General features: G+C 44.0%; 1 pseudogene; it reads left to right on the top strand.

Annotated features, from left to right (window-relative positions):
• The first annotated feature begins 2488 nt into the window (after positions 1–2488).
• On the top strand, positions 2489–2727 carry LOC139229461 (U2 spliceosomal RNA; annotated as a pseudogene).
• The last annotated feature ends 8115 nt before the right edge of the window (positions 2728–10842 follow it).

The following is a 10842-nucleotide window of genomic DNA, read 5'->3' as shown; positions in this document are numbered from 1 at the left end:
ATCTCCCTGGTAAATATTGAAGCAAAATTATTTAATATTTCTGCCATTTCTCTCGTTGCCTGTGGTATTATCCTGTCTATCCCTTAATGGCCCTATTCCCATCCCAACCTTTTTTTATTGGGGGCCTGTAAAATATTTTACTATTTTATGTTCCTTGATGATTTAATTTCATAGTTCCCTTTGCCTTCCTAATTTTTTTTACTTCTCTCCTAATCTTTTTGTGTTTTTCCTTATCGTGCACTCCCCTGCTGTTTCTGTACTTAATGTATGCCTCTTTCCTTACCCTCAATTGTTCCCTTATGGCTTTATTTATCCATGGAGTCTCATTAATGTTTAGTTTGTTCTTTCCTTTTAGCTGAATATTCTGTTGAATACCATTTTAAATGTTTCCCATTGCTGTTCTACATTGTTTGCAGCATTGAAGCACTGACCACACTTGATCAGCTCCGCTGGGCGGGCCACATTGTTCACATGCCTGACACAAGACTCCCAAAGCAAGCGCTCTACTCTGAACTCTTTCATGGCAAACGCGCCAAAGGTGGGCAGAGGAAACGTTACAAGGGCACGCTCAAAGCCTCCCTGATCAAGTGCAACATCCCCACTGACATCTGGGAGTTCCTGGCCAGAGACCGCTCTAAGTGGAGGAAGTGTATCCGGGAGGGCGCTGAGCACCTCAAGTCTCATCGCCGAGAGCATGCAGAAAACAAGCGCAGGCAGCGGAAAGAGTGTGCGGCAAACCAGTCCCGCCCACCCTTTCCCTCAACGACTGTCCCACCTGTGAGAGAGTCTGTGGTTCTCGTATTGGACTGTTCAGCTACCTAAGAACTCATGTTAAGAGTGGAAGCAAGTCCTCTTCGATTCTGAGGGACTGCCTATGAATGAATGACATTGTTGTTTGCCAATATTGTTGCCCATTTTATTTTCCGAAGTTTTATTCTCAGCCCCTCAAAATCAGCTTTTCTCCAATCTATTACCCTGATTTTTGTCAGATTTGTGTCCTCAATTATCATAAAGTGTATTATATTACGGTCACTATTGCCTAGATGTTCACCTACTTTTACTTCCCTTATTTGCTCTGGTTCATTCCCTGTTACAAGATCCAATAGCTAATCCTCCCTTGGGATTTTTACATATTGGGTTAGAAAGGAGTCCTCTACACATTGTAGGAACTCCATTCCCTTAACCCTTTTACTGACTGAATATTGAATTATGGAATTATGATTGGTTATGGAAGAGAGGAATTAGCAGGTGTTTTGGTCATTGATGCAGAAGAAGCAAGGTAAGGTTAAATTATTGAGGGCTCTCTGGTTGAGTTGGTAATGACAAAAGCCTGCAGTGGTACTAACCCTATGAGCTAGAAGATTCCAAGCTGCATTTATGGGTTGAGCTGTGTCAATCGGTCTCTGTTGGAGCAGCAGCAGGAGTGTTAAAATTGGCTTCAGATTATTTTTTTCCCCTCCTTGGTCAGGGCCATAGAGTTTCTAGCTCTGGGTCACTATTAATGTGGATGTCTGGTGAGGACAGGATTGGGCTGATTGTTACCCCCATAGTTTGCATGTGTGTTTTTTGTTTAATTTCAAACCCATCAAGGCCAAATATAACTTGGAATTTGATAACAGTATAGGGACAGTCAATAAATGTGCCTTTCTGCTGAAAACAAAGTAAGGTAACTTATGATTAACATCTGAATACCCTTTTTGTTAAAAAAAGTTTTCTAAAATGAAACTTAACTAGCAGAATTCCACTTTGGCTTACTGTGTTGATACTACATTATAAAGTAGGCGAGGCCATATGTTGAGTATCCACGTTTTATTAATAATACCAGGAGTTGCAGGATCCAGAGCTGAGAGCTCAATGAGTCTGTAACCAGCCGAGATACGAGTGAAGCACTTGGATGTTATGTACGTATAGAAAATTAGTGCTTTGCTTCACATCCTTTCCCTCACAGAAGATATACTGTTTATATAGAGTTGCTTGATGTGGAGACTGTGGACAGTTTAGAGGACTGTTGGGGACCTGCATTTCAGTAAAGTCCTCGATCTCAGGAGTGCTGTTCACGGGTGGTTCATCATCATAAATCAACTAGCAGCGATTCCTGTGGTGCGTTGCGTCTCCGATTTGCACGTCGTAGCTTCCAGGATCCATACCACAATCTCGTGCTGTAGTAGTGTTCCTTGGAGAACTGTGGTGAGCTAAACATATATCACACTTCTCGATGTATTGTTTGAGCTCTGTTGCCATCCTGGGCTAATGGAGGCTGTCGCGGGCTCTGCAGCAACAACCTTCTATGCCGATGTGCATTAAATGGGCGACTGATATTTCAGGTAATTCTTTGCTGTACTGTAGCTGGCTCCACCAGAAACTTTCCCTTCAAAATCAATTCACCATGGACCATTAGTTTGTCTTGAAGGTTAAAGTAGAGCTGGAGGCATTCAGGTACTGCTGACTTGATCCCAGGCCAGTCTTGCTGAATGATTAGGCATATGCAGTTGCTTCTCGGCCTTTTGGCTAAGATCATGTGTAACTGACCTGACAGGGGAGTAACCACCATAACCCCAAGGTGGTTCTCCCTGGATCAGGAAGGTATATGCTTGCTTTTTTGGAAACAGGAGGTGGGTGGGGTGGCTTGACCCATCCACCTCCACGGAGGTGTGTGGGGGGCCTGACCCATCCACCTCCATGGCACGAACCTGGTATTGCAGTACTTCCAGGAACGGTGCAGTGGCTCTAGGCCTTTTGGCTAAGAGCATTGGCGCAGAGTGATCCTTGACGTGTGCAAGGTGACCTCTGGCGTTTGTGATTTGACAAAGAATTGGAACGATTGGCTACGAATTTCAAAAAAAAAAATATGCAGTTGCTTCTGAAGCAGGTCATCTGCTGCAGCATGAGTCTCCAATGATTCGCAATGATCGATTTCTTCCAGCTCACACCTCAAATCACAGATGTTAACTTCTGGCAGGTATGCTCCGTTAAGTGCAACAGCTTGTACCATCTTCACCACACTCTTATAGGAAACTTTCAGACTGCATTTTTGGAGTCCCAGCAACATTCTTTGAAGTCATTTTGGTGCATTGTTTAGTGGCTTGAGCATTACTGATTCCAATTGACTGGTCCGTTTCAACATTCCCCATATCCTGGCCGTAGATATAGGGTGAGACTTTCCACTTCACATCGCTGGCCTAGTGCCCATATATCGCCCAAAATGCCCTTTTATCGTCCATTTTGACTGAAACGTGGAAATGTAGGCTGGAACATCGCCAGAAAATTATCCCCCCAACTTTTGGCTCGCATCGCCGAGCTGATCGCCGAGGTGATCGCCTGCACCTTGCCCAGTGCAACTTTCGGCACATCGCCGGGCTGATCGTTCGCTGAGAACATCACTGGAGAATAGTTGCTTTTCCTGGGCTTTCCTCACATAACTGGGCACTACGGATGCTATTTTGAATATAGGAGGAAGGGAGGAGGCTGCTAAAACAAGAGTGCTTACTAATTTGTGAGTTATTTAAGTGTATTTTACAGGTATTAATTTAAACTTGTATTATAATTTCATTTATTTTAGAAAAGTCAGTGTAATAGTAGAAAGGGCATTTATATCAACAGTGAAAGAGTGATTAAAGTGATGGGGGCTGCAGTTTCTCTGCCATTACTTGTAAGTGCACTCCGTGGCGTCTGCGAGGGCACTAACGCTCGTCTTGGCGTCGCCAGCTGTATGCTGCTTGGTCCCGCTGCTGCTTCCGTCGAAGATGCCGACGTAATGGCCACAGGTGAATCAAGCAGAGAAAGGGGGATACTAGGGGCATCCTCCTCCTCCTCACACTCAGTAGTGTCATCATCATCATCATCCTCCTCCTCCTCTTCACTCATAGTGAGGACCACCTGCAACGGTGCAGGTTCAGGTATTGCCTTGCTGCGCATCGGTGTTGTGGGACTGCAAAACATAATTGAGCTTCTTTGAGCAGAAGGGTACATGTTCTTGCACTGCGCTGACATACGAAGGAGGAGCATCACTACTACAATAAATGAGACCAAGAAACGTTACATAACAATGCATCATATGTTAGTGCATATGGTAGTACATCTATGTGGAATTGACTAACAGAGGTGTGGAGGCAGGATCAGTCGGAGATAGACAGATTGATTAAGAGGAGCGTACATTCGTATATTGTAATGAAATGACATTACATTACTTTAACACTGCTTGACACATTGCTCACGTGACTCATCAGAGGGCTCTGCAGCACCACGGGAGGTGGCCGCTCGACTGTTGCTCCCAACCAGAGCCGCAGCATGCTCCTCAATCCCACTTAGCTGCTGTATGGTAGCAGGGCCTCCTCCCGTGCGCCTCCGCTGTGTCCTGTTGTTTGATATCTTCCTCTGCAAAAGTTGCAACGTGCATGGCATAAGCTCTGTAGGTATAGGTACTAACATGGAAAGACAACATTTTCACAGTTATAACAAATATCGGGGATAGGAGCTCATAAGAACATAAGAAATAGGAACAGGAGTAGGCCATACGGTCCCGCGAGCCTGCTCTGCCATTCAATAAGATCATGGCTGATCTGATCATGGACTCAGCTCCACTTCCACGCCCACTCTCCGTAACCCCTTATCCCCTTATTGTTTAAGAAACTGTCTATGTCTGTCTTAAATTTATTCAATGTTCCAGCTTCCATAGCTCTCTGAGGCAGCGAATTCCACAAATTTACAACCCTCAGAAAAGAAAATTTCTCCTCCTCTCTGTTTTAAATGGACGGCCCCTTATTCTAAGATCGTGCCCTCGAGTTTTAGTCTCCCCCATCAGTGGAAACATCCTCTCTGCATCTACCTTGTCAAGCTCCTTCATAATCTTATACGTTTCGATAAGATCACCTCTCATTCTTCTGAATTCCAACGAGTAGAGACCCAACCTACTCAACCTTTCCTCATAAATCAGCCCCCTCATCCCGAGAATCAACCTAGTGAGCCTTCTCTGAACTGCCTCCAAAGCAAGTATATCCTTTTGTAAATATGGAAACCAAAACTGCACGCAGTATTCCAGGTGTGGCCTCACCAATACCTTATAAAGCTGTAGTAAGACTTCCCTGCTTTTATACTCCATCACCTTTGCAATAAAGGCCAAGATACCATTGGCCTTCCTGATCACTTGCTGTACCTGCATACTATCCTTTTGTGTTTCATGCACAAGTACCCCCAGGATCCGCTGTACTGCGGCACTTTGCAATCTTTCTCCATTTAAATAATAACTTGCTCTTTGATTTTTTTCTGCCAAAGTGCATGTCCTCACACTTTCCAACATTATACTCCATCTGCCAAATTTTTGCCCTCTCACTTAGCCTGTCTATGTCCTTTTGCAGATTTTTTGTGTCCTCACACATTGCTTTTCCTCCCATCTTTGTATCATCCGCAAACTTGGCTACGTTACACTCAGTCCCTTCTTCCAAGACGTTAATATAGATTGTAAATAGTTGGGGTCCCAGCACTGATCCCTGCTAATGATTGACACAAACATATCTCTCCCTAATACAATCTTCATTGAGGTCGGCAATGACAGAAGCTAATGTACAAAAGTGTCCCACTGTGTACAAAATATATTTCAATCCAGAAGATTTAATCAAATTATAATTACAATTATAATTACAATGTTCATCAATACAATATAAAATCTGTACTTACTCTTGCTGACGCAACCAGGCTGCTCCAACGCTTGCAGCATTGGTCGGGCCCCCTCGCCTCGTGGGACGCCGAGGAGATGATGTCTGCAATCTGCACCCATATTTTCCTGTAGGTCCGGGGTAGAGGCTTCCCACTGCCACCCCGGGTTAACTCGCCCCACCTAGCGTGCACCTCCTGAACAAGGACCTCGTTCGCCTCATCCGAGAAAGGCTTTGCCCTTTTGCGACCCCCCCCCTCCACACTCTCTGAAGAGGAGGACATTATATTGTATTTTAGAATATTTCCTTTTTGTATTTACCTTTTTAAATTTTCTCTACTTTGGCTTCTTATTAATATTCTTTTCTCAATATTATCTTTTTTTTTAAATCAAGTCACTTCTTTCTCTTTTTCCTCTTTTACTCACTCTTTTTCCTCCACTGCTTTCTCACTCCTCCTTCTCTCTCTCCCACCACAAACAGCCTTCTGCACATGTGTGGATGACCCCTGACCTCCCAAAACGTGGGAAAAGCTGTCAACCAAAAAAAAAAATCGGATGTGCAGAAGGTCGTTGCTGGGGAAGCTTTTGCCTTCCACATCGATGGCCGTTCGCTGGGCCCACGTAACATCGCTGGCCTTTTGCATTGCCCATTTCATATAGCTGGCCTATCGCCGAGTGGAAAATCACGATCCAAAAAATGGGCAATGTTCCAGCAATCGGTAAGGCTGACACATCGACCATTTTTTGGGCGATAGCCAGCAAAGTGAAAAGTCTAGTCCATAGTCTTTAAATTTATCACACACAAACTCGATCACGAGAAGTTCTTTATCTCTGCTGATAATGTTCTTGATGCACAGGTGACTGGTTGTCCATTCTGCATCATTGCTGTTCCATGTCCAGATTGAGATGCGTCGCATTGTAGGGTGCTTCCTTCCCTGAGATTCTGAGGTCTGACATGCTGGTGACCGATGCTTTTGAGTCGTTGCTACGCCAATTCTTGTGATTCGCCCCAGAACCATTCTGCGTCAAATCTCCAAGTGGTTTTATGATATGGCAGATGCAGGAGAAACTTATGCGGATATTAAGCAAGTGGTAACAGGGCGCTTAGAAAATGATATAAGGCAGAGTCAACATGGTTTTAGAAAATCGTGTTTAACGAATTTATTAGTTTTTTGAGGATGTAACTAGCAGAGTAGATAAAGGATGGATGTAATATATTTGGATTTCCAAAAGGCATTCGATAAGGTGCCACATAAGACGTTGCTACGCAAGATAAGGGCTCATGGGATTGGGGATAATACATTAGCAGTAATAGAGGATTGACTAACAAACAGAAAACAGAGTCGAGATAAATGGGTCATTTTCCAGTTGGCAAGCTGTAACTAGTGGGTTGCCGCAAGGATCAGTGCTTGGGCCTCAGCTATTACAATCTATATTAATTACTTAGTTGAAAGGACCGAGTACAATGTATCCAAGTTTGCTGATACAAAGCTCGGTGGAAGGTAAACTGTGAGGAGGACACAGAGTCTGTAAAGGGATATAGAAAGGTTAAGTGAGTGGGCAATGAGGTGGCAGGTGAAGTATAATGTGGGGAAATGTGAGGTTATTCATTTTGGTAAGAATAGAAAAAACAGATGTTTTTTAAATGGTGAGAAACTATTAAATGTTCAGAGAAATGTAGGTGTCCTTGTATATGAAAAACAGAAAGTTAGCAATTAGGAAGGAAAATGGCATGTTAGCCTTTATTGCAAGGGGGTTGGAGTACAAGAATAAGGAAGTCTTGCTACAATTGTACAGGGCTTTGATGAGACCACACCTGGAGTACTGTGCACAGTTTTGGTCTCTTATTTGAGAAAGGACATGCATGCCTTCAATAGATTGATCCTTTGGATGATGCTTTAAATTTGGTTTGGATCAACACAAAGTCTTCTTCCCATAGCAACGGGTCCAATAAAAGGTATTTATTGCCCACGAAGTTTTAGTTAGTCCATGTTTTACACAACATCACATTTGTTGCAGCGATGAAGAAAAACTTCCAGGTGTTTGGCATGGTCTTGAATTGCTTCTTCAAGGATCTTTCCATAACCAACTGTTAAACAATCATCTGTAATGACCTCTATCCCTTGTAGACCTTCCATCAGCTCATGCATCTTATAGAATCACAGAATGATTACACGACGGAAGGCCATTCGGCCCGTCGAGCCCGTGCCAGCTCTCTGCAAGAGCACCTCAGCCAGTCCCACTCCCCCACCCTTTCCCCGTAGCTCTGCAATTCTTTTTCTTTCAAGTACATATCCAACACCCTTTTGAAAGCAGTGATTGCGTCCACCTCCATCACCCTTTCAGGCAGTGCATTCCAGATCCTAACCACTCGCTGTTTATAAAAAATAAATAAATAAACGTTTTTTTCTTATGTTGCTTTTGGTTCTTTTGCTAATTGCCTTAAATCTGTATCCTCTGGTTCTCAACCCTTCTGCCAATGGGAACAGTTTCTCTCTATCTACTCTGTCCAGACCCCTCTTGATTTTGAACACCTCTATCAAATCTCCTCTCAATCTTCTCTGCTCTAAAGAAAACAATCCCAGCTTCTCCAGTCTATCCACATTATGGAAGTTCCTCAACCCTGGAATCATTCTCGTAAATCTTTTCTGCACCCTCTCTAAGACCTTCACATCCTTCCTAAAGTGTGGTGCCCAGAATTGGACACAATACTCCAGTTGCAGCCAAACCAGTGTTTTATACAGGTTCATCATAATTTCCACGCTTTTGTACTCTATGCCTCTATTCATGAAGCCCAGGATCCCATAAGCTTTTTTAACTGCTCTCTCAACCTGCCCTGCCACCAGCAATGATTTGTGCACATATACCCCTAGGTCTCTCAGTTCGAGATCTCCTTTAGGATTGTACCCTTTAGTTTATATTTCTTCTCCTAATTCTTTCTACCAAAATGTATCACTTCTCACATTTCTGCGTTAAATTTCATTTGCCACATGTCCGCCCATTCCACCAGCCTGTATATGTCCTCTTGAAGTCTATCACTATTCTCCTCACAGTTCACTATACTTCCAAGTTTTGTGTCATCTGTAAATTTTGAAATTGTGCCTGTACACCCACATCCAAGTCATTAATATGTATCAAGAAAAGCAGTGGTCCTAGTACCGACCCCTGGGGAACACCACTCTATACCTTCACCACTACTCTGTTTCCTGTTACTTAGCCAATTTCATATCCATGCTACCATTGTCCCTTGTATTCCATGGGCTTCAACTTTGCTGACAAGCCCATTATGTGGCACTTTGTCGTGCGCCTTTTGAAAATCCATGTATACCGTGTCAACTGCATTGCCCTTAGCAACCCTCTCTGTTACCTCATCAAAAAAATTAGATAAAATTGGTTAAACACATAGGGCTGGATTTTTGGCTTTCCCGATTTAGAGACGTTAATCATGACCGGGCGGTAAAGATACTGCCTGAAAAAAGTTTGCGCCCTTGACTGGGAAATTCATCAAAAAATGATCTATGATCAAAGGCGTTAAATCAGGCGTTACATAATAGACTCGGTGTGCCTAAGTCAAAAATTGTGGCGTTAAAAAGGTCTCGTCATTGTTTAGTGCCCTGCAACATAACATTGTATATTATGGTTTTATTTTTTTTGTGACTTTGTTGCAGTAACATTTATGATTTATCATTTGCCATTGGTGTCTTGTGCATCACTCCAATGTTTATTGTAGATGTGCCTTTATTGGGGCACATAGTGTATTCAGTATTAGCTCTATCCCTCAGTACATGCTGCCTCTCCCGTGGATGGTATGGCTATCCAATGGAGACCTCGCCAGGCCCTCTTCATTGTCCTCCTCCTCCTGAGGTGAGCATGCAATCCCCACTGGCAGTGCCTTTCCCCTCCTGATGGCCAAGTGTGCAGTATGCAGCACACCACAATGAATTCGGATACTTGTTGAATTATTGAAGGCTACCTCCAGAGCGGTCCAGGCATTGCTCTGCCTATAGGAGATGGCATATAGCTGTCAGCACTTCCTTTCGGAAGCGCAGCCTTCTCTCTCACTGCTCATTAGAGCTGGAGGTATAAGCGTTGGTGCCTGTAAACCCCGTGGAGGGTAAGCCCTCCTCCCCAGAGGTCTTTAACCTCTCCTCATCCGTGGGCCGATATGGCCAAGAGTCCTTTTATCTTGCCACTGCCTGGCAATAGCATGAAGCATGAGACGCTGCCAAACTAGTAATGCCCCCATTACATTTTCTCACTCACCTTGTAAAGACACTGACTGTAATGGCAGATAAAAGTGCCGTTTGTAAGTGCTGTGCACAACTGTTGCAGTCAATGTGACCAGCGATGTAGGATCCTCCTCCCTCCATTTAAAAATGCTGCCAATGCCGCCTGCTGCATGCTGGGAACGCCTGTTTTTTTAAACGTTTCCTGGGGCGGGCGTTAAATGAGGCGTTGGGCCAAATTTTGCATCCTGGGTGCTAGTGGAGCGCTGCACAACGTTTGACGTCATGATTTCAGTGAAACTGAAGAGCGGTAAGTATTTGCGCCGCAACAAATCATGAGCCGAATTTACCGGCCGGGCGCTAAAACCTGGATGCCCGATGTAATGCCCAAAAACATTTACCCTCCTGCCGAGGCGCAAAAGAGACGAAAATCCAGTCCCATATGCCTTTAACAAATCTGTGCTGGTTTTCCTTCATTAATCCACACTTGCCCAAGTGACTGTTAATTTTGTTTCTGATTATTGTTTCTAAAAGCTTCCCCACTACCAAGGTTAAACTGACTGGCCTGCAGTTGCTGGGTTTATCTTTTCACCCTTTTTTGAACAAGGGTGTAACATTTGCAATTCTCCAGTCCTCTGGCACCAGCCCTGTTTCTAAGGAGGATTGGAAGATTATGGCTCATACCTCCGCACTTTCTTCCTTAATTTCCCTCAGCATCCTAGGATGCAGCCCATCTGGTCCTGGTGACTTATCTACTTTAAGTACAGCCAGCTTTTCTAGTACCTCGTCTTCATCAATTCTTATCACACCCAGTAGCTCCTCTACCACCTCCTTTACTATTTCCATGGCAGCATCTTCTTTGGTGAAGACAGATGCAAAGTACACATTTAGTACCTCAGCCATACCTCATTCCAGAATCAGGATCAGATCCAGCAATGCCTCCTTCCTCGTTGGGCCGCAAACATA

This window comes from Pristiophorus japonicus, chromosome 18 (assembly GCF_044704955.1).
Source record: "Pristiophorus japonicus isolate sPriJap1 chromosome 18, sPriJap1.hap1, whole genome shotgun sequence".
Taxonomy (NCBI): domain Eukaryota; kingdom Metazoa; phylum Chordata; class Chondrichthyes; family Pristiophoridae; genus Pristiophorus; species Pristiophorus japonicus.
This window is presented reverse-complemented; position numbering and strand designations above follow the sequence as displayed.